The sequence below is a fragment of the Eschrichtius robustus genome, chromosome 7 (assembly GCF_028021215.1).
Source record: "Eschrichtius robustus isolate mEscRob2 chromosome 7, mEscRob2.pri, whole genome shotgun sequence".
Taxonomy (NCBI): domain Eukaryota; kingdom Metazoa; phylum Chordata; class Mammalia; order Artiodactyla; family Eschrichtiidae; genus Eschrichtius; species Eschrichtius robustus.
In genome coordinates, this window is record NC_090830.1 from 120,802,063 (window position 1) to 120,826,230 (window position 24,168).

Below are 24,168 nucleotides of genomic sequence, written 5' to 3' on the forward strand. Positions count from 1 at the left end.
ACAATCAGCAATGTGGACAATGCTGACGGGGCCAGTGGCGTGCTTTTGCATAATCTCTTTCTTCGCAAGATGTTTCCCTGCAAGCAAGATTTCCCATCTTCTTTGAGTCAGCGAATGTTAAATCTCTGGTGGGACTCAGAACTCATCTAATGCAAATCCGCTCCCACTTGCCCTGCCTATCTGCCCCTTCTGACCCCATTTATGGAAACAGGGTGTCAGAGAGGAAAAGTGATGGACTCAAGAGGTGTACAAATTTAGTCCTGAAACTCAGTTCTACTGCTCCAAACCCAGTGTCATTCATAATGTTACTTGTTTATTGGGACTTTAAAACAAAATACCATCTTTATAAAGATTTTTTTCTTTAGCAATTTCCTAAAATATATTTTCTTCTATTGCCCTATATATTTTACAGTAAAACATACTATCGAATGTCTCAAGTCTAAACAGATTCAGTGGGGCAGTACCCTTGCAGGGAAGTCAAAACTGCCTCCTGCAAACAAACCTTCTAAAGTGAATTTTCCTGAATCTGCTATGAGCAAAATTGTTTGGGGTTGGACATGAGCAAAGCTCCGGTACCATGAGATCTCATCTCAGCAATGCCGCAGAGGATCGTTCCATGGCCAGGGTCACAATGTGTCCCGGGATACATGCAACTCTGTGGGATTCCAAAGCCTTTGACTGTAGCATTTCATTGCCTTAACCTTTCCAAAATGGCAAAAGAGACATTTCCTGCACCTAAGTGTTTCTCCAGGCAAACATTAGCTTGCAGTGTTTTATTCTCACTTACCCTCCAAAGAAGTCTGTTATTGAAACTTTGGAAACAAAGATAAATGAGACTTTCCCCCAATCCATTTTCTGCAGTTCCCTTAATTGCTAAATTACCCCATGCTGTTTGTCTTTCTACGATATTTCTATGCTCCAGTTGAGCTCTGGAATAGGTAAGAATGTCTGGGCTGTGTCAACAGGATTATCACAAATCCTCTTTCTAATAGGTCTGCATGCATTGGCATACATCAAAGTACTACTTTCAACTGCCAGAGTCTCCATATTCATGAATATCTGCATATAAAAACTAGGGTTTTATTTGCATATGGATTAAAACATGATGTAGGTTTTCCTATAGTTTATGTTCCCTAAAGTAGAGGTATAAATGGGCCATGTTTTCTTTGCACTTTTATTTTTACTTATGTTTTAAAGCATAGTTTATTTTTTATTTACCTTTTCCTGATTATAAAAATAGTATGTGCTTATTGTGAACATGGGAAAATGCAAAATAATAATAAAAACAAAAACATCTTCCACAATCTTACCACCTAATTGCATTTTGATGTACCTACATTAGGACAGGCTTTTCCCCCAGAAGTTGTCAGCATACTATGTATACAATTTTATCCTTTTCTTTAAATTGAACATGACCATGTTTGCATTTTGCAATGTTTTCAGACATTTTAAGATGCTCTTTATATACTGTTTTTAAGGGCTGCATTATGTTCCATCACATAGGTGCATCATAGTTATCTAGGGGCTATTTAGAGAGTTTCCTCCTATTATTATTATTATTTTTTAAATTATTTATTTATTTATTTATTTGTGGCTGTGTTGGGTCTTTGTTTCTGTGCGAGGGCTTTCTCTAGTTGCGGCGAGCGGGGGCCACTCTTCATCGCGGTGTGCGGGCCTCTCACTATCGTGGCCTCTCTTGTTGCGGAGCACAGGCTCCAGATGCGCAGGCTCAGCAGTTGTGGCTCACGGGCCTAGTCGCTCCGCGGCATGTGGGATCTTCCCAGACCAGGGCTCAAACCCGTGTCCCCTGCATTGGCAGGCAGATTCTCAACCACTGCGCCACCAGGGAAGCCCCCTCCTATTATTTTTATTGTTTTTGATGCTGTAGATAACACTGCTTTGAAGATTTTTGTGCAGTAAGTGTTGAGTAATTGCCCTCAAATACTTTATCAGAAGTGGCATTACTGGTTCAAAGGTTTTTGTTTTTGTTTTTTTAAGGTTCTTGATACAAATGACTGGTTTTCCATCTAAAATAGTCTAACCGATCAACACTCTCTCTAGCGCACTATGAGAATGTTATTACATCCCAACTTCAGCCTCTCTGATACATATATATCTTATATTTATATCTTATACATACATATCTTACAGACAAGAGTGGTTTCTCATTGTTACGTAAGCTTAAACATCTTTGATTACAAATGAGATCATATTTTTTCCATATGGTTCTAGCTAATTGTATTTATTTTTCTGTAAGCTCTCTTTCCCAGTCATTTCATGAGTTGTACTTTAAGACTGAAGCAGAGTACCCGAGAATGCCATTATACGAGGCTTGTCTGTAGAAATCATAACAGAACTACAAAGACACGAATGCCCTTCTTCATATCAGGTGGACTCTGCCAGTCCTCCTTAGAGATGCATGAGCTTGGGGCATTTTCTTATATTTAAGCTGATGTAAATTTTTCTGCTTATGACTTGTGGAACAAGTTTTAAATGAACCCCTACAGAAATGCCAAATGTTAGTTACCAGCAGTGGGGGCTCATTTGGGATAATTGAAATAATGTCTGTCATTAGCCTGAGGGTCATTCCAAGAAGTGGATGAGAGCTCGAGATGAGGTCTAGCATGGTGGAGGTGGTCCTGGGCATTATCCACTCGACATATGCCTGTAATGCGATGTCTGCGCCTGAGGGTTAAGTTTAATTGGTAACTTCCTCCTCCTTCTCTGCTTCTTTGTCGAAAGACAAATCAACTTGGGACATTTGAATGGTGCCTTCTCTGAGGAATCCTGTTCAGTGTTCTCTCTGAGAAATAAAAGCTCCACCTTGTGGGGCTTAAGTGACTGGAGATATTTGACACTTGGCATTTCCCAGCTTCATGAAAAGGAGTCAAAGAGATGAGGGTGAGAAGTGCTTATTGTTTCCACAGCCACCATCACCTCAGGGGAGCAGCACTCTTCCCAACTGTGTGTGTGTGTGTGTGTGTGTGTGTGTGTGTGTGTGTCTTCTTAGTTGAATGAGTTCAACTGTTTTGGACCCAAAACGTGAAATTATTCAATATTAAAATCTTGAAAGTTGATGTGGTCACGTCATCATCTCATTGCATTCTGACCCATCCTGAGTTAAAAGCAAGTGTGCCTGCCTGTTGTACTTACACTGCCAAGAGCTGACCTAGCTGTTTGCCATTTACATGGTCTTAAGACAACTGAGGCCTGGGAGGACAAGGAATTTGCCCAGCCCTAAAGAGAAGTTGAAATATTGGTCTCTAGATTTCTTTGCAATGCATTTTTGTAGACCCTTAGACTCTCTGACCTGCCCTCAGAAGGAGGCATCCTTTGAATTGTTTTTGCATCTTAGGATCTCATCTGCTTGTAATTTGTTGCCTAGTCCCCTTGTGACCTAGGTCATTGCATATCTGAGATGGATGGCGGCGTTAGGGGTTTAATCGGTGACTTGGGAGCATTTTTCCTCTTTATGAAGCCAACAGGCCTGTGCAAAGACCAGCTCCCAGGTTTTCTTTATTAGTTACACATGCTAACCATTGTGCTGACCCAGATAGAGTTACTGTCTTTTTTTGACCCCAACCCAGAGCTGTATATTTGGGAGCCCTGCAGAGCTTCTCATGTGATTCTAGTTTAGATTGATGCCCCACATAAAAAGAAGTTGAGATGTCCATTTACCAGCAGGAAGTCCTGGGAACTGGACCCCCCCTAAAAAGCTCAGACCACAGAGCCAAGTCAAAAACAAGACAAGGAATTCGTGTGTACTTACAGCTAGAAGCCATCATGTGCGTGAGTGGTTTCTTCTGGGATAGGCGGTAGATTAAAGCAAACAGCACAACTGAAAAGCAAAATACTAAAAACCAAAAATTCCCAAGACATCCTTTAAAGCATGGAATGAATTTGGAAAACAAAATTCATTCATTCAACAAATGCTTATTGATGCCCTCAGATGCCAGTCAGCAAGTGGGCATACACTAAGGACAGAGAGGCAAGACGGTGGCATGTTTGGACTCAGCCCAGGAATCACAGATTTAAGATAGGTTGCAAAAGAAAAGAATAAGCAGGAGAAGGGACACCTGGCTAGTTTGATGGTGAGAGAGAGCAGATTCCCAGATAGAAGATATATGTATTAGTTTCCTATTGTGTCACAAATTGCTGCCGCTGCAAACTGTCACCAACTTAGTGGCTTAAAAGAACACAAATTTATTCTCTTATAGTTCTGGAGGTCAGAAGTCCTAAGATGGGTCCACAGGGTTGCATTTCTTCTGGAGGCTCTAGGAGAGAGTCAGGTTCTTTGCCTTTTCCAGCTTTTAGAGGCCACCTGCATTCGTTGGCTCATGACACATACTCCACCTTCAAAGCCAGCAGCATAGCGTCTTCCAATCTCTCTCTTTCTCCTTCCGCTTCCCTCATTACATTGCTCTCTGTTTTATAAGGACCCTTGTGATTACATTGAGTCCATCTGGATAAGCCAGGATCATCTCTCACCTCAAGATCCTTAATCCCATCTGCAAAGTCCCTTTTGCCATATGAGAAACATATTCACAGGTTCTGAGGATTAGGACATAATCATTCTAGGGGGCCGTCATTTAACCTACTGTAACATGATAGCAAGGAAATTGTATATGTTCGGACATGATACAGATTATCGTTTGCAGTTGCTTGTTTCTGGGGTAGGGACAGGGAGAGGTAGTGACTCCTCTCACTCTGCATCTTGGTGTCCTCTTCCCCCACCACCACCCCTGTGCCCCAAGAGAGAACACACATGGGTGGTTATTTCCAATAAGATTGCAGAAAGGAGAATGACAAGTAAAGAGATGAAAGACAGGAAGAACTCCTGATTTATAATCCTTCTCATTGGAAATATCTCCAGTCAATGAACGCACAGTTTCAGGCAGACCCACATTAATAAGGTCCAAGTTAGTGACCTTGTAGAAGAGGGCAGCATGCTGACTGTAGAAAGATGGGCCTTTTCTTCACAGTATTGCCTTTTGGTCTTACTCTGCCGGCCCTGAGGTACAGGGGTGAGGGAGTGAGACAGTTAGGTCTCTTGCCATCTGATCTGTGAGGTCCCTCCCATCACACCACACATGCACACACATACACAAACATGCATATGCACAGGCACGCAGACACACACACGCACACACACAATCATGTGTACACATTCACATTTACATACATACACATGGTGATTCTTTCTCTATAATTTTAATTAATAGACTTTTTGGAGCAGTTTCAGGTTTACAGGAAAAATGAGTAGAAAGTTCCAATATACTCCTTCATCTTCTCCCCAACGTCCCCTATTAACATATGCGCATACATGTGGCACATTTGTTAAAACTGATGAGCCAATATTGATATATTATTATTGTCTAAAGTCAAAAACTTATATTGAGTCACGCTTTGTGCTATGCATTCTATGGATTTTTGACAAATGTATAATGACATGTATCCACCATTACAATATTATTCAGAATAGGTTTACTGCCATAAAAATCCCCCTAAGCAAGAGGGAAGAGATATGGGAGCATATGTATATGTATAACTGATTCACTTTGTTATAAAGCAGAAACTAACACACCATTGTAAAGCAATTATATTCCAATAAAGATATTTAAAAAAAAAAAGTCTAAAAAAAAAAAATCCCCCTAAACATCCCCCATGCTCTACCCCTATCATTTAAAAATTTTCTGTGAATTTTAGGAAAATTTTAGTCTCTTTTGAACAAATCATTGTGTGGCTCCTTCAAAGACCCTATAGTCTAGTGTTCTTGGGTGTGCGGTACCTTGTCTTGGTCCTATATGGGATTAGCTCAGAGGAGAAGCTTTTGCCCTGGAGCCAGTGGTGGGCCAGAGGCAACTCACCAAGACCTGTGAGACTCCATCGTATGCATCTCTTTCCAACTCTGAGTTCAGTGAGGTCAAGACGATAGTCTCAAATCTGCCAGGATAGAGGTATTTACACCATGGAAATCAGCAAATACAACAAATCAAGTTTTTTCCCCACCAAGAGAGCCAGACATTAAACATTGACCAGCACACCACTTCTAGAGTTCTCCCATCACCCTTCTTCATGGCTGGGAAATGGTGACACTACAGCACTTGCCTGGGATCCGGAGAAGGAAGCCGTAGGTTGGGCATGGCTGGGTCAACTCAATAGTTTGTGTCCTCGATGACTTTGTAGGGCAAAGGCCATCCTGCAAACCCTAGACTGCTCAGCTGTTTACTTACATGAGAGAGAAAGATAAACTTGTATCTTTTCTGAACTACTCTATTGTGGGATCTTTTTTTAATAGCAGCTTGTCTTGTACCCATTTAATACAACCTGCTTATTTCTTGCCTGTTTACTACTGTTCAACACTTCCTCACCTACCCCCACCCCAGGTTTAGAATGAGAATATACATACAAGATGCATCTATTTTACCCTCTGTAATCCATTTTCCAAAGAGAAGTACGAGTGATCTTTTGTCAGATCATGTCAGTCTTTCACTTAAAGCCTTCCTCTGGCTTCTCATTGGACTTAGAATAAAGCCCAGACTCTGTACCATGATATTGCCCCTTTCTACTCCATCAATCTTGTCTTAGGTCTTCTCCCCCTCACTACCAGGTTCCATTATGCTGGGCTGCCTTCTGTTCACTGAACATGCCGAGACTGTCTACCTGTGGCACCTTTGCACTCACCATTCCCTCCACTAAGAATGATGGCTGATTCCTTATCACTTAGTTATCAGCTCTTGGAAGTCTTCCCCTCTCATTGCTTTTTTTTTTTTTTTTAAACATCTTTATTAGAGTATAATTGCTTTACAATGGTGTGTTCTCATTGCTTTTTGTTTTTGCACCTGATTTTATTGCTTTATAGCATTTATCATCACCTGAAAGGATCTTGTTTATTGATTGGGTTACTTGTTGATAATCTGTCTCTCCCCAGCTAGAACTTAAGATCCGTGAAGGTAGGCATACTTCTGTTTGATTCACTTTTAGGCACCATGGGTATGCTGGTGTACAACCACTGTGGATGCTCATTTATCAAGTGAACACATGTTTATCCAACAGAGCAGAATCAGCCTTGTTTCTTTTCTGTCCTCAAAGGGCTTATGATCAATATGCAGGTGCCCTTGAAGCCAGTCTGCCAGCCCCATTAGACCACTTCCACATGGCACAATCGTGGGACAGTCTGCAGGGACAAACTCCACTTTACAAATCAAGAATTAATTACAACACCAAAGCAACCCAATGCATTTACATAAATTAATTAAGTTTAACTTAATTTCCAGCTAGACTGTAGTGCTTTTTTCCCCCTTTGGAAATTTTCCACTTCATGAGGAGGTAAAACAGAATAATTGTTCAGATTTTCATCAAGAAGTTTGTTGGAAACCAGGAATGGTTCTGCAGCTATTGATGTCAGAGTGGGGAGGGAGAGAGGTGAATGATTTTTCTGAGCCCATATCTAGCCCAACTCTGTTGACTTTTTCCAAGTGTCTTTCTTGGTGATGCTGAAGGGGTCTTCTTGCTTTCATCAGCTAGAAATGGGAGCTGATCAGCTAGAATGTGGAACTGCTGGCAGCTATTTCAAAGAAAACTCATCTTACATCTAAGACTTCCACTGAAACCTACAGAGCCAGGCTTTGAAAAAAGTGAAATGTCTTTAGAAATCTCTGCACTGTCTTTATTCCAGGGTTACTGCCAGTCTCTGGCACTCCAGGCTCAGATGCACAGGGAAACCTCCCCTTCTCCTGAATCAATGGTGCCTTTTCCATTAGATGGAAGATCCCCACAAAATGTGCAAAGAAATTGCCTCTTGCTCTGTTGACTTCTCTCAGGAAAGGGAAACTTTCCCCAGCCCTCTCTGAAGCTGTCACTGAGAACAGGACTGGAGGGGTGGATTTGCCAAACGGCTGTCAGAGCTGACACTGAAGGCAGTGTCAGCAGGGAGCCTGAGTTGCCTTTGGTGACATGATCTTTTCTCCTGCGCATCCCCTCGGGTTCCCTTCAACTCTTCTGAACCAATGACACAGATCTCAAGCTCCAAGAAACAGCTAAATTACTCACCAGCTGATTCTTCTAGTAATTGGTGAGAATGAGCGGGAGATATCTTTTAGGGCCTGCCTGAACCCACTTATGGAAATAGGAGGCAGGTGTATGGAGTTTGCTTCAAGGTGGGCTTACTCAGGGAGGAGTTTGCCATGAGCAACATTGACATGTAAATTTCTCTCCTTTCTTACCAGCTCCTCAGCATAGACCTGTTTCTCTCACTGGCAAACCAGTGAAAAGGGCTCTCATGAGAAGGAACCAAGGAATGGGAGAGTCCACTGTTTAGAAACTTCAAAATAAGTGCTCTAACTTTGAATATTCATATTGATGATTTATGTTACTGTTTGCAATAGAAAGTCACTGAAAATAATAATGCAACAGTGTTTTATAAATATTTAGACATTTCAGACAGAAGTCTATCCCAGCTTAGTATTCTAAGTTGGGGATGGTAAGCCATTGGTATTGGGTTTCACTTCCTCTGCCTCTGCCAGAGCAGACATTGCTGAATGATCACAGCATTCTTTCTGGTTGAACTGAAATGCAGTGGGAGAATCTTTCTGAGCACAATGTTCTCAGCAGCCCCTATAATTGATCAGAAATGTCATGCAAAATGAAACCCATTTGCCATCCCTGTTCCTAGTTAATGAGGTCTACTCTATGTGTGTGAGCCCAGGTGCCACCTGGGATGGCCTCAACTGAAATGCTCTCATGTTTTTAATTTCAGTTCCAGACTCATTTTTTTCTTTGGAGACAGTCTCCTGCCCAAAGTGAATCAGCCTTCTTGTTCTTCCTGCTCATCAGCGTTTCTCTCTGGGCTCACTTGAGTGTGGATCAAAGGGCAGCTGTGAAACCTTGTTGGGAGCACCTCTTCCTGTGGCCTTTAAAAGTCAAGTCCCGAAAGAAATGGGTCCTCCCAAAGACAAGAGCATTGGAGGCTGGGTCTGGACCCAGCTTCCTTAAGGAATCTGTGGTGCATAAATCTGGCCTGGAGCCATTTTCTTTAAGGTTCTCACTGCAGTGTCCCATGACTGATCTTATTTCAGGGAAGTGTATGTGTTCTCTAGCAAATTACAAGGAAGGTCTAGTTCCTGAAATCACCCAAAGGCCAATTAAGGTTTCTTGGGGCCTTTTCCCTCAGCTGAAATGTCATCGTAAATGACTCTCCAGTGCAGTGGAGGGCTGATGTTTTATAAGCCAATACCATGTTTGGAGTGATTAAAATCTTCATCTCAGTCACCTGCCTGACCAACGACTAATAGCCATGAAACAAAAGGATTAGAGTCCATTCATATCCATTAAGAAAATGACTGGAAACACTACTAGTTTGGGCTCAATGGGGCTTAATCTGATTTCAGGAAGAAAGAAGAGATGTACAGTTAAAGGAGAGAGGACAGGCAGAAAAGAAATCCAAATGAGAATTTTTCCCAGAGCCCAAGGCCTTTTTGCTTTGTTTCTTTCCATGAGGATGAAGTAATTGTCAAGTTATCCCTACTATGGTCGACTCTGAAAGGGTAGAGAGGAAGGAGAAAACACTAGCAACGCCTGTCCTTGGAATTTGAGGCTAGTAGGGGAGAAATACCACATATTGAGGAAGCAGCCAGAGAATTGGCAAATTCATGTCAGCATGAATTTAACATCTTTAACATCTTCTAGGTGCCTGGCACTCTTGGAGAAAGAAGAGAAGGAAAATGAATAGCGATAGTTGACATTTACATGGGTCTTACTATGGGCTTTGCATTAAATGGTTTACATATTAACTCAGTCTTCACAACAACCCTATGATGTGTATACCACTACTATCCACATTTTGCAGATGAGGAAACTGAGGCCCAAAGAAGTGAAGAAAAGTCACGCAGTCAGCAAGTGGAGGAGCTGGGATTTGCCATGGATAATCTGACCCTATAATCTGAGGTTTTAAACATTATTCTATGTTGCCTGCCAAGGAGATGGGGTATTCCCCACCCTTGAAGATTTTCATTTTCCCTGGGGCTATTGGGCCTGGGTCTGTGGAACAGTTAGGCTAGAGGCAGAGGATGGAACCATGGAGGCAGGGAGTACAGAATGATGTCTCCAGGAAGGGGAGGGGTCTGAATTGACCTTTGGACATAGATGTGCATACATGAAGGGACTCTCTGCACAGAGAAGTAGAGAAGGTTCTAGACCAGGAAAAGAGCAGGAGCAGAGGTGACCAAGAGCATAGCTGCAGTTAATGGCTAAAGGGTTTGCAGCTGCCCAAGGAAGGGGACTCATTAGATCAAAGGCTGCTGTTCACGTGGACAGGGGTCATGGCGCTGGGCACTGGGGACAGAGCAAAGACTTGGAATCTGACAGATTAGGTTTAAATTTTGATTATGCCACATGATCCTCAAGTCACCTTAAGGAAATTACCTAACATCTATCAGTGGAACTTCTATTTCAGTTTCACCAAATGCAAGATAGGAAGAAGGGCTATAGAAGAATAAGGAGAATCATGTGCCTTGTAAAGAATTCATTTATTTATTTCTTTAAAAATATTCACTGAGTACCAATTACATGCCATATGTTGGGCTAGATGTTGGAACAATAAACAAAAGAAACATGAGGGCTGCCCTCCTGGAGCTTGCCTTCTAACTGGGGAAGCAATAATAAATAAACAGACAAAATAATTTCAGGTTACCAGAGGGGGTTGAAGAAAACACAGGGTTAGGGCTGAGTGGAGTTAATGGCTTTGACCGTGCCAAGGACAGTGTGTGTCAGGTAGGAAGCAATTGATACATGGGAGCTTTCATTTTACGTAATATCAGGTGGAATTCAACATATGAGAGGAGCCCATGGTGTCAAATACTCTTTGCTGCCTACCCAGCAGGTATTTCTCTTTTCTTTCTTGCTTACAGACCCCAATTTAATCTATGATTCATCTTCCAGCATAGGGAAGAATCCCAGCCAATCATGGCAATCCCACTCACTTTGCCAGGGGCTGGTTTAAGGGAAATCATGTGACTCGGTTCTGGCTGAGATGTGAGGGGGCTTCTGGGTGAGACTCCTCCTTGCTCTAAAAATGACCAACCAAACAAAAGGCATATAGAGAAAACAAGCTGTGCTGTCTCTTCCTGATGCTTGCATATGAATGTTGAAAATGCAGTAGGCTTCCTGGGGCCATGAAGGAGCTGGCCTAGAGGGCAAGCCAGCATGCTGAGTGTAGCAGAGAAGAAAGGGGAAAGAATATGGGTTTATAATGCTTGTTGGGAGGGACACTGAATTCATTGCCTCGGAGCCACCCCTTACCTCTTAGGTAAGATAATGCTGTGGTACTTACTGTTCAAGGCGTTTGGGGTTGGATTTTCAGCAGCCAGAGCTGACGGATAGAGGCACAGCATAGTGACAATGAGGGGTCTTAGGAGCAGGCTTCTGGTTCTTCCTCAGGGTTGGTGTGGTGATAATAGGAGAGGAAGAGAGTTCAACTCTGTTATTGATGTGCAGCTTTGGAAGATCCAGCCCCAGATTTAGCAAAACGACCCTGAAAGTCAAGTAGGGAAGTCCCTCCTGATCCCGTGGCCTGCCAGAGTGTCTCCTGAGGACACTGCTCTTCAAGTGTGGGCGTGCCTACTCCTGGGACCCCCACAGGCAAGGCGCTGAAGGCACAGGAAGCCCGGGTGGATGTGCTACAACTTCAAGAAACTACCACTTCCTACAAATATGTGGGAAGAAGCTCCAGAACGGACCTTTATAAAGATAGGGATCATAGTATATTCACTGCTCTTCCCCCAGTGCCCAGAACAAGTCCCAACAAAGAATAGGGACTCAACAAATATCTGTGGAATTAATAAAGAAGTGAATTGAAATAAACATGGATATGTTTTAGAACTGCACAAGCATGGCATGAATTTTTTAAATCCAAACAGGTAAGTATACCAAGAGTGTGTCTTTATATTTTCTATCAATAATGACATTTGTTGAAAATATTTAAGGAGCTCTCGCCTGGGAATATCCAAATGGACTTTAATTTGAGCATTACCACCTATCATTAAGACCATGTCTTAATCCTTTTCCCTGGAGCACGTTTCTACACGGACAGTACCCAGTTCTCCAGGACAGCTGAGGGTTTTCCAGGAGCCAAATTAGCATCCTTCATCCAGGATAACTAGAAGGAAATAGGCTCTTGAATGGCACAGCTGGGTGGCCTTTGCTAGTGCAATTGTTCTCACCTAATCTGGTCTCCCAGCGCTTAGAGACTCACCCTCTATCCTGCAAAGCCTGGCCAGAAGCCCGTTCAGTTTTCCTCGCTGCCTTGGCCCACAGTGAGCTGACTCACATATCTCATAATCCGCATAATGTATTTCTTATCTATCATAGGCATTAAAACATCAAGTGGCAGCACAGGACAAAACCTGGCAGAGCCAACATCCTGCTTCCCCAACAGAATGTACGCTCTACCAGGCAGAGGTCACGCCTTCTGCTTTTTCATACATCTCTGGGTCAAGTCCTGGTGATCTCACTTACTACTATATTCTTAAAGCTTTTTGAGCCTCAGTTTCTTCAGCTGTAAAACGTGTACTACACTAATAGTTCCTTCAAAGGGTTACTGTAACTATTAATGGGGAAAAAAAATGTAAAGCGTCTCCTACAACATCTAATACTAGTTGGCAATCAAAGGTTACTTTCCTGTTATTAGGCTGTGGTACGTGCTCCATCCCTGTTCAGGGATTTATTGAATAATCCATCCTCTGGTAGCTGAGAGCAGACTCTGCCCTCTCGCTTCATTGGGACGGTGGTTTGAAACATAGAGGTTCTCAAACCCGCTCTGAAATTGTCATGGAGGAGAAGGCAGTGGTTTCAGGAATGGAAACCCAAGCGTAGCTGGGCCAGCCTCTGCTCTCTGAGGTGCTCACCAGCCGCCGGATTGACAAGAGCCACAGGACAAGCAGGAGGCGAAGCGCACAGCTCTCAGGGTGTCGGAGCTGGCAAGGTCTGCACCTGAGCGGTGTCCTGTGGAAAGTGAGGTTACCAGGAGCCCACGGAGGGTTGCGGGACGGAGATGCCTGAGAGCCACCAGCCCTCTGGAGGGAACGTGGCTGACCCACAGCAGGCAGTTCTTTCTCTTTGATTGACCTTTGTTACTGATCTCACTATGAGAGCGTTTCAGTAAGGATCAGGCAGGAGACTCATGCTGGGTCCGATTCGGCTGTCTGCCCCGAGACACAAATAAAACTACTGAGATGCCAATAGTCAGGAAGTCATTTACTCTTCGCTCACTTCTCCAGCCTGGGCCAGTGGTGACCACCAAGGTATTGACCGTTGCCGAAGTCCAGTTGCATCAAGCCTACGTAGAGGATGAAGGCGGGGGATGGACCACTGATGCTGGGTGATTCTTTAGAGGCCCCTGATGCCACCTCCTCATTGTACAGAGGGGGAAACTGAGGTCCACAGAGAAGACAGCACTTGTACTGTCACATGGCCTATGGATGTTGAATTTGAATCTGATTCTCCATCTTATGCTCTTTCCAGCCCTAAATGTAGTTAGAAGCCCATTTCTGCTCTGGAAGACAGAAAATGGCCTCTGACCATAAGAGCTGATCTTATACAACCAACCCAAGAAAAACAGAAGGCTTCAGCATGTCTTTGGCCTGGATCCACAGAGATCCTAGGCCAGGAATGGATGGCTGGATTAACTCTTACTACCTTCCCAGCCTTAGCCCTTTGGAGCTTTCTTGTAACCCGTGAGGTTTGTAAACCCACACATTTGATTCTCTCCTGTAACGTGGTTTTCACAGGAACATGGGCCAGAAAGAGGTTCACACGGAAGGTTTAATTAATACTAGAAATAATGATAATAATGTGATCGTTAACATGCCATGCTCACAGGGTCAAATGCTGTTCTATGTCCTTTGTGCATATTAACTCATTTAATCCTCACCACAATCCTGTCCAATCAGTTTATAAAGGAGGAAACTGAGGCATAAGAAGTAATGAGCCAGGCTTCCCTGGTGGCGCAGTGGTTGAGAGTCTGCCTGCCAATGCAGGGGACATGGGTTCGAGCCCTGGTCTGGGAGGACCCCACATGCCGCGGAGCAACTAGGCCCGTGAGCCACAATTACTGAGCCTGCGCGTCTGGAGCCTGTGCTCCACAACAAGAGAGGCTGCGATAGTGAGAGTCCCGTGCACCGCGATGAAGAGTGGCCCCCACTTGCCGCAACTAGGGAAAGCCCTCGCACAGAAACGAAGACCCAACACAGCCATAAATAAATAAATAAATAAATAAAATTAAAAAGAAAAAAAAAAAAAAAAGAAGTAATGAGCCCAAGATCACTCAGCTCGTCAACCGTAGAGCCGGGATTTGAATTTGGCAAGTCTGACCTCGGAGCCCCTGCTTTCTCCCACCGATGCCTTACTGACCCAGTTGCAGCAAGGGCCACTTTAGAACATGGCGGCACTGTGATTATTATTTTTTAAACCATCGATTACAAATTCTGTCTCCCTGTCCTCAGGAGCTCGAGGTGGAATGGGCTCAGAAAGGCAGCAACTTCCCTCCCCCATGTCCCACCCCACCCCTCACCCCCTCACAGCCGGAGGTAGTCACCTGCCCCAGCACCGCACTCTTAGACGCTCGCCTGCAAAGGCAGACGAAGTCAATACTGAATTGAGCTTTCATATTCCCTTCGGGTAAAATTTGCAGATTCTCACTTGTACGGTGAAAAATCGCCATTTGATCTCTCTCAACTCTATGAATCTTGCCAACTGGTCTCCGGAAAACACTCAGGTGACAGGAAATAAATAAAAGGGAGCCCACTCTTTCTCTCCAGAGGAGGGGTTAGGAGGAGGGAATAATTCATCAAGGTCTCCATCCCACCACACACACACACACACACACATACCCACACACCCACACCCACACCCAGCACTCCACTCTGCCAGAGGAGCATTCACATTGCCTCTGAATTATGTGCCTTTGATTAATTTCTAAGGAGAAAGATCAGCTTTGCCAGAGCTTATGTTGTGTCTTCTCTAAATCAGAGCAAATAACATTCCTTCTCCCAACGTTGCTATTAGAATGAGATATATATTTACCTAGAGAGGCTGCTCCTGAGAGAAATGCAGTGAAAAGTTTATGCTACAGACAGAATAATCTGCCCTGCTGAATGTGATTTGCTGCAGAGGGCTGTTTGGGGTTTGGATAAATGAGAAAGATAAACACGATGACTGCTGGTGGTTTTCAGTAACCTGATTACTGCGTGGGAATAGATCTCTCTCCCTCTTTCTGTGTCTCTCATCCTCTCAGCTTGTGAATGAGCCAAAACCCAAAATTTTCCAAAATAGAGGACTGAGCTGGTGAGGCCCTGACATATGCCCACATCCAGGTCGTCCCACGTGTCCATGGGCACACATGCATGCACTTAACACACACAGCACACGTGCACAGGCATGCGCACACAGTGGCATTTGGACCTCAGCTTGGGCAGCCTGGTGGGCAGAGGGGTAAGACGTTTCCCGCCACGGTCATCTTTCCTCCAGCCAGAGATAGTGCGCATGGGGCCCTAAAGGAACTACCAATATACTGGCAGGAAGCAGTTTGTCCCACAAGATAAAGCTGTGAAATTCAGACCAAGTAAAAGGAAATTCAGCTATAAACCCCTTAGGTGCTTGGAGTTTTACTACTTGTGGTTTTAGGCTATGGAATAAAAGTATTCCATGGGTGTAGCTGGCTTTGCATTACTCCTGTGTATTTTGCGGATCAGAGTCAGAATTGGAAAGAGGAATCAGGAATTCAAGATTCAGGCTCTATCCTCTGTTTGTTTAACATTTGTGAAGCTCTCACTTACGAAAAAGGCTGTCCTGGGTCTCCGAGGAGGAATCAAATATAGTCCTTGCTCAGGGAACATCAACGCATGACCCCAAGTAGACTGAACATAAGCCCAGTAGGTAAGTAAGAAGTACCAAGTGAGAGGCACAGAGGGAAGTTGCTGTGAGAGGCATCACTTCTGACTGTGGAAGGAGGCGAGGGGACTGGCACCTTGCCCTTGAGTCATGTCGTGGAGGAGACGTAAGATTTGGACAGAAGCTGGTGGAGGAGGGAAAGCCTTTCTGGCAGAGAGAATAGCATAATTAAAGATGGAGAGAGAGGAAAGTAGGGGACGTGTTTGGCGATAACAAACAGGCTATTCTAGGGCATTGGGCACATGTGTGGATGTAGAAGAGAGGAAAGTGGGTGGAAAATAAAATATCTTTTCTGTGTTCTCTTTGCTCCCTGTCTTCAACCACTTCCTCTTCAGTACAGTGTGATCATGCTGCAGGTTGCAGTTCTGAAACCCATTTTCCAGGAAGCAGTCGCTCTCACCAGGTATCAGTAAGGGCTCTGCGCTCAGGACAGAGCATCAAAGTGAAAGGTTCTGGAGGACGCCTCGGGGAAGAAACACATCTTCTACCTGCCTCCCTGCTGCGTTTGCCCAAGTTATTTGTTCTGCCTGAACTCTTCCTCCTTTCCCATCACGATTTGTCTAAATTCACACTCATCCTCCAAGATGCAACCCGAATGCACATTTCACAGGAAGTTCTTCCTTCCTATCCCCAGCCAGAAGCAACTACTCTTTCTCTGGAACCTTGAAATCCTGTGTTCCTCTGGGATGTTATTGGAACTCTCCTGTCAACAGTGGAAAATCCCAACCTATTAGTTGTACCCCAGCTCCCAATTCTGTATGGTCTCTGTGTGTCTATTCCTGTACAAAGTTCTTATTATGGATCTGAAGTCAACAGCCAAACTGGGCTTAATCAGCATAAACTGTCTAAAACAGAGAAGATTAAAGGGTCAAATGTTAAATCAGCTTTGAAACTTTGAATCAGCTCATCAAAAAAGTGGCCAACAGTGTGAGAGCAAGACAGCATTATTCCAGCGCCTCTGCTCGGGGTCTGGGAAGGGGCCAGTCAGTTCTAAAGCCCAGCATCCTCCAGGGAGGCATTGAGAAAAGGACACACCACCACCCGGAATACAAGACATCCTCAGGTGTCCCTATCAGTGGATTAGAAGGCACAGCTTCTACAGCCCCAGCCTGGGTGCTTCCAGCTGCCTCAAAACCAGACGAATCACCTTCTCTCTCCCCAGACCTGGCTTCCTCTCTTGCTTCCAACAGCAACCCCACGCATATAGTTGTGCAGTTCAGAAAACCAGAAGGCATCCTCAGCCCCTTCTCTCTTTCACCCTCCTTTTCTAGTCTACCATCTAGTCTGGTGATTTTCTGTACATCATTTAACTCCATGCTTTCTTTCCACCTTTTTCTACAGTGCCCGACCAAGCCATGACCACCCCTTCCTGGGTAATTGCAGTAGCTCCTAACTCTTTACCCCGTGCTGTCTGGCCTCCCTCATGTCCATTCCCACACGTCAGCTAGTTTGATGTCAAATCTACAGCTGCTTCCCAGCCAGCCAGGGACTTGCACTGCTGTCAGCTGGGGTCCAGTCATGCAGCCTGGGAGGTCATGGCAAGGAATTTGGAACCATTTCACCTCTGCAGTCTCATCTTACCTGACTCTCGACTTGTCTCTCTGAACTTCAGATGCCATGGCCTCTCCCCACAGCATTTGCAGATTGCCTTTCTCTCTGCCTAACACGTGCACCCTCCTAGTTTTAGTTTTAGCTTTAGCTTTGCTTAGTTTTCAGTGTAATTGTCATTTCCTCAGGGAGGTCTTCCTGTATCCAACAGACTGGACCATGTCCTTCTCTGATGGGCTCTGAAGTACCCCGTGCTTCTTGCTCAGCACTTTTTTTTTAAAAAAATTATTTTATTTAATTTATTTATTTCTGGCTGCGTTGGGTCTTCGTTGCTGCACATGGGCTTTCTCTAGTTGCTGTGAGAGGGGGCCACTCTTCGTTGCGGTGCGCGGGCTTCTCATTGCGGTGGCTTCTCTTGTTGCAAAGCACGGGCTCTAGGCATGCGGGCTTCAGTAGCTGTGGCTCGCGGGCTCTAGAGCACAGGCTCAGTAGTTGTGGCGCATGGGCTTAGTTGCTCCGCGGCACGTGGGATCTTCCTGGACCAGGGCTCGAACCCGTGTCCCCTGCATTGGCAGGTGGATTCTTAACCCCTGTGCCACCAGGGAAGCCCTCGCTCAGCACTCTTAGCACTGTTTATAATTAGACATCAAGCAGTGACAAAACTGTATCTTTCCTACTAAACAGAAACTGCCTCAGGAATTGAAGGTACTGTGGCTGATTTCTCATTATTGTATTCTTGGGAGATGGCAGAGTTCTGAGCACCTAGAGGTGTTAATGCATATTTATTGTGAATGAATGAATTTGTTGATAAATTAATAAGCAAATGAACCACACGGCTATAAGTAAGGACCAGAAGCAGCTAGTCCCTGGGAAAGCTTCTTTATAAGTCTAACAGTAAGGCTGGTCTCTGATTTGTTTTCTTTTTTCTAGAGCTCTCCTGGCCAGCAGAATGTCACTACTGCAAAGAATATGTACATGTCAAGCCCTGGACAAGGGACTGGCTCCAATTTGGGGGGTGTGGGGTCATCTTTTGGGAACAAACCCCTCCCTGGATATTGGGACCTGCATTTTGTGTGTCCTGCCTCAGACTACTAACCTCTCTTCTGAGAAACCTTCCCATGTTTATATCAGTGAAGTCTAAGAGAGTTGTGGCCAACTTTCAGTATTATGAGCTTTCTAGACTTTGCCTTAGAAAATGGCCTTCTAACTTGTCTTCTTGGCTTCAGTTTCTACAAATACCAACCACCCTGATACTAATGCCATTTGCATTCTCCTAAAGCAGAACCTTCAATCTGTTATTCTCTTGAACAAAACCCAACAGTGTCCCCTCTACCTATAGGGTGGAGCCCAAGGGGTATGACTGAGAGCAATTTAATCTTCATCTAAAGTATGCTTTTCTTCAAATATAAAATGATCTTTAAGGTACTTCCCAGCCTCATAATGTTATAATTCTGACCCATGAGTGTGGCACTTAGGGCTCTTTCTGGCCTCATCCTACTTCCCCAATCCAGTTGTAGCCAACCCTGGATCCCAAAACACACCTACTGCTGGGGGTGGTGTGAGGGAGGGGGGATGTCTCTTCTACCTTCTGGCCCTACAACTTCCCATGTTCATCTTTCCCTGGCAGAAGTACCAAGGCATAATTCAAATAAATCCTTGATGTGTGCTTCTATTACATGATATCAGGCCTCTGCCTTGGTTAGGATAGGCTAAGTTATGCTGCAGTAACAAATGCACCTCAAATTGTAGTGTCTTAACACAGAGCAAAGGTTTTTTTCTCCTCCATGGTACACATCCAGTGCAGTTCAGCAGGAGGCTCTTCTCCTCAAAGAAACCTAGGAACGTAGGCTGACAAAGGCTCCATAATCTAGAATATTTCTGGGGAAAAAAAGAACAGGTAGAAAGTTGACGTGCTCTTCTTGTTTTGGTCCAGAAGTGATACTCATCACCTCCACTCACAACGTATTGTCCAAAACGAGTCACAGAGCTCTGCTTAAATGCAGAGGGGCGAGGAGATGTGGGTAGCATCTAGATATTCCATGATCAGTAAATGCTTCTGCCAAGGCAAGTAAAACATTAGTGCATACTAAATTCTCAATAAAGCTCTGCTTATCGTGGGGTGCAGTGCCAATTGATTTTCTTTCAATTCTGAACACAAACAATGTTTTATGCCTGGAGATCTTTTTTTTTTTTTTTTAAATGCTGTTATTGATGGCATTTGCCTTTTTTTTTTACATTATTTAATTTTTATTTATTATTTATTTATTTATTTATTTATTTATTTATTTATTTATTTATTTTTGGCTGTGTTGGGTCTTCGTTTCTGTACGAGGGCTTTCTCTAGTTGCGGCAAGCGGGGGCCACTCTTCATTGCGGTGTGCAAGCCTCTCACTATCACGGCCTCTCTTGTTGCAGAGCACAGGCTCCAGACGCGCAGGCTCAGTAATCATGGCTCACGGGCCTAGTTGCTCCGTGGCATGTGGGATCTTCCTAGACCGGGGCTCGAACCCGTGTCCCCTGCATTGGCAGGCAGATTCTCAACCACTGCACCAGCAGGGAAGCCCTGGAGATCTTATTAATTGACTGAAGGCCAGACTTTGGCCTTGCCTTGATATTAGCTCTGTGTTATGTTTGTCTCACTTTCCTTACTAGAAGATAAATGGCTTTAAAGCAGGGGCCCTTTCCATTATTAATAAATAACTTCCTCAAGCAGCAGGGTTAGAGGAAAGTGCTCTGGGTATGAGTGGAGCTTTATCTATGGCAAGCTGCATGATCTTGGGCTAATTATTTAACCTCTGAAGACAGAATAACCTTGAATTTCAGAGCAAGGGTACAGAACTTCCTTTGTTTACAGACCAGCTCTGTCACCCACTATATGTACAACTCTGGGAAACAATCTCTCAAAGCCTCAGTTTTCTCATCTGCACAGTGGAGATAATAAAGTATCTACCTTATAGGGTTGTTGTAAAAACAATGTGTGCAGACTTCTTGCCTGGTGCCTGGCACGGGTTAAGCACTTAGTGTTAGCGCTTAGTGAACCCTGGTTTCCTCAACTATAAAACCAGCATAATGACTCCCTCCATGCTTATCCCATGGTATCCTTTGGGCACCAAATCAAAATGAGCAGAAGTTAAAAGCACATGGTAAGGTGTCACATACTATTAGGTGTTTCTGCTGTTATTAGGCAATGCAGATATAAAAGAAACAAACCTCTAATGCAGGTTTGGACACGGAGTAGGTGACTAGCAGATACTTAGTGAAATGAACTAAATATAATCAGTAAGAACAGGCGGCTTTTCTAATTGTTTGGCACCAGATATACCCCCATGAATATTCCTGTTTGCATTTCAGGTGGAAAGTTCTCAGCACACTTCCAGGGACATACAGGGGTGTCCTTCCTGGTGGCTCAGGGTGTCCTCCGTGGCCTGGGAAACTTCAGCTCCCTCACTCATATGCCCCATCCATCATGCTTCTTTCCCCCTGTGCGGGTGGTAGTTGAACCAGTGGCCCTGCTGCTTGCTTGGTTGCGTTCGTATCATTGGAGAGAAACTAGAGAGAGCTAGTTGCACTTGGAAAGGGGAAGGATCCATTCTCTCTCTGGTCCTACTCGTTTTTCACTTTAAGGCAAGACAGAAGGAATCATATTTCTTTCTGAAGTCTTTATTTTCCTTGTTAACTGCCTGGCTGGGCAGGGTTTAACACTGGCATGCTCATTTGGTCAACCCTGTTTCTGTTCCTTTATTAACCCTGGCTCGGTGTTGGACAGTTGAAGTGCTGGCGCCTTCAAGATCAGAGCTCTCAGGTACAGTCACCAGCCCAGGACCAGTACGTTGGTTTGGAATCTTGTCTTCTCATTAGTTTGATGAACCTTCACCACTCATCCTACAAGGAACTGTGAGGGACGTAGAAAAGCGTTAGAGGTGGCTGGGGGATGGCATCATGGGGAGGGATGTGGGTAAGAGTGTTGTCGCTGGAGTCCGATTTCCTGGGTAGGAAGTGTGGCTCCATCAACTGAGGACATTTCTGTACCTACTTACGCTCAAGGGTCCCAGGTTGCTCATATTGTTGAAATAATGAATATAAAGTACTTGGCTTAGTGCCTGGAAGGAAGGAGGTAGGCAATAAATTCTCACATTGATAATGATTATTCAGTGTTAGACTGTGGATTGAAGAGCACCTGTTATGTGCCAGGAGCTGTTCTGAATGCTTGGAATGCATCAGGGAACAAAACAAAAATTGCTGTCCTCATGGAGCTTGCATGACAAGGATGACGATAAAGTTGAAGATAAAGATAATGATGATACTGAAGACGGTTCCTGTCCTCCGGGAGCTTAAAATCTATTGGGGGAAATAAAATGAATCCCCATGTAGCCATGGCCTTACCCTGTGACACCTGCAGCCCAATGAATTTCTCTCGTACTGCACAGTAGGATCGTTGGGGGTCCACAGAACGCTCTATTCATCTCTGGACCTCCACTGCCTAGTTTTCTGAGTGTACTAGTGAGTCTCTTGTATTAAATTTTCAACCTCATGACAGGGTGTGGCCTGTCATGGGTGAGAAGTATGGCTCAGGGAGGCCCTGTTAAACCAGAGAAATATGACAGGGTGATGGAGGACAGAGATCATTCGTTTATTCATCCATTCGTTCAGAAATATTTCTCAAGCACCTAGGAGGTGGCAGGAACTGTGTGAAACACTGTGAGGGGCACAGAGATGGATGAGGCACGGTGCCGGGTCACACTTCACCAGAGCCAATGATACGCATGGGTGGCTATTTCCCTACGGTCATTGTGAGGAATCTCATGCCTGCATTTCCAGCCTTCATCCCCTTCCTCTGCAGTGGGAGGAGGCGAATGGCTGCAACTGAGGGAAGTGTGTTTGGGCAGAGAACCACCCACTGCAACACAGACTAAGGAAAACCAGAGGAAACTGTTCTGTCCTCCGCGGTCTGACTGGGAACAGCATTAGCAACGTCAGTGTCTCTAGAGAAGAAAATCAATTACGTGAATGACTGAACTGTAAGTCAGTGAGAAAGGTTCCACACCCGAGTCAATACCTTCTACAGCCGATGCTTTGAGAGTTCGTCATGAAAAGAGAACATTGATGTTGCAGCGATTTGAGGATTAGTTGGTCACCCTTAGATGCTGTATTTGTTTCACACCTGGTGTCACCTTGTCAAGGCCCTGCTGTTAAAGACAGGATGAGTTCTCTGGGATGGAGATGACCTCCTGAGTGATGGGCATGTGAAGAAGGAGGAGAAGGAGGAAGAAGAAGAAGAGATAATGACACTTTAATAGCGCTGTCTATTCTGAGGGCTGTTATATGTGGTCCTCCAAACAACCAGTAGAGTGGACAGGAAAGGTTATGTATCTCTTAGTTTCAGTTTCCTCAGTTGTAAAATGGGACAAGAGACTTAGCCAAAGTCTTAAAACTAGTAAGTGTCAGAGAGGAGTCTAAAACCCAGGACTCCAGGATCCAAGTTTAGTGCCTTTCCCGCCATACCAGCCAGCTCACTACTTGTGACATAGACTTGAGTAAAGAAACTTCTGGATGAGTAGATGGTTTCTCTAGAACACTAGTTCCTTAACAATGTTAAAGGTATTACACACACACACACTCACACACACACACACACACAGAGGCATTTCTGTCAAATAAGTCAGTGGTCACTAGAATGAGGAAAGGTAAATGGGCTTCATTGCTGCAGGACTTCTCAGTGCCTTGATAGGCTCAAGGGACTCCTCGAGACTATTCAAAACAGGGAGAAAGGATACAATTCCATTCCATTCCATGCTTTCTTCATGGATTACTTGTAAGGACTAGTTTTCTAAGAAACATGCTTACAGAAACCCTGCTTTGATTTGTAATTTTCTTCTTTTTCTTTTTTGAAAATTTTTTTGAAAAATTAAAAAAAATTAATTTATTTTTGGCTGCGTTGGGTCTTGGTTGCTGTGTGCGGGCTTTCTCTAGTTGGGGCGAGCGGGGGCTACTCTTCGTTGCAGTGTGCAGGCTTCTCATTGTGGTGGCTTCTCTTGTTGTGGAGCACGGGTCTAGGCGCGTGGGCTTCAGTAGTTGTGGCATGCAGGCTCAGTAGCTGTGGCTCGCAGGCTCTAGAGCACAGGCTCAGTAGTCGTGGCGCATGGGCTTAGTTGCTCCGTGGCATGTGGGATCTTCCCGGAACAGGGCTTGAACCCTTGTCCCCTGCATTGGCAGGCGGATTCTTATCCACTGTGCCACCAGGGAAGTCCCTGTAATTTTCTTCTTTAGTTCCCTCTAAAAACCTCAGAGAGACACCTGTATGAACCAAGGGAGACTCAGGGAATGGTAGCCCAGTGATTAGCGGCAAATTTGTTTCTGGCCTGGGTGACCTTCACATCCAGCCCTCTGTTCTTACACAGGTCTGTACTTCAAAGGCCTCATAACCCCAGGAAAGGGCTGACCTGGTGGTCAGGGGGCTCTGCCACCACCCTGAGGTGTGACCTTAGGCAAGTCAAGTTCCCACTTTGGACCTCAGATTCCTGTCCTGTAAAGAGTGCATGAGTCTAACCAGGACACTTTGTTAAGATGCAGAATCTTGAGTCCCACCCCAGAGGTTGCCATTCAGTACGTTTGGGGTGAGGCTTTGGAATCTGTATTTGTAATTGTCATGCCAAGTGATTTTGGTGTGAAAGCCTG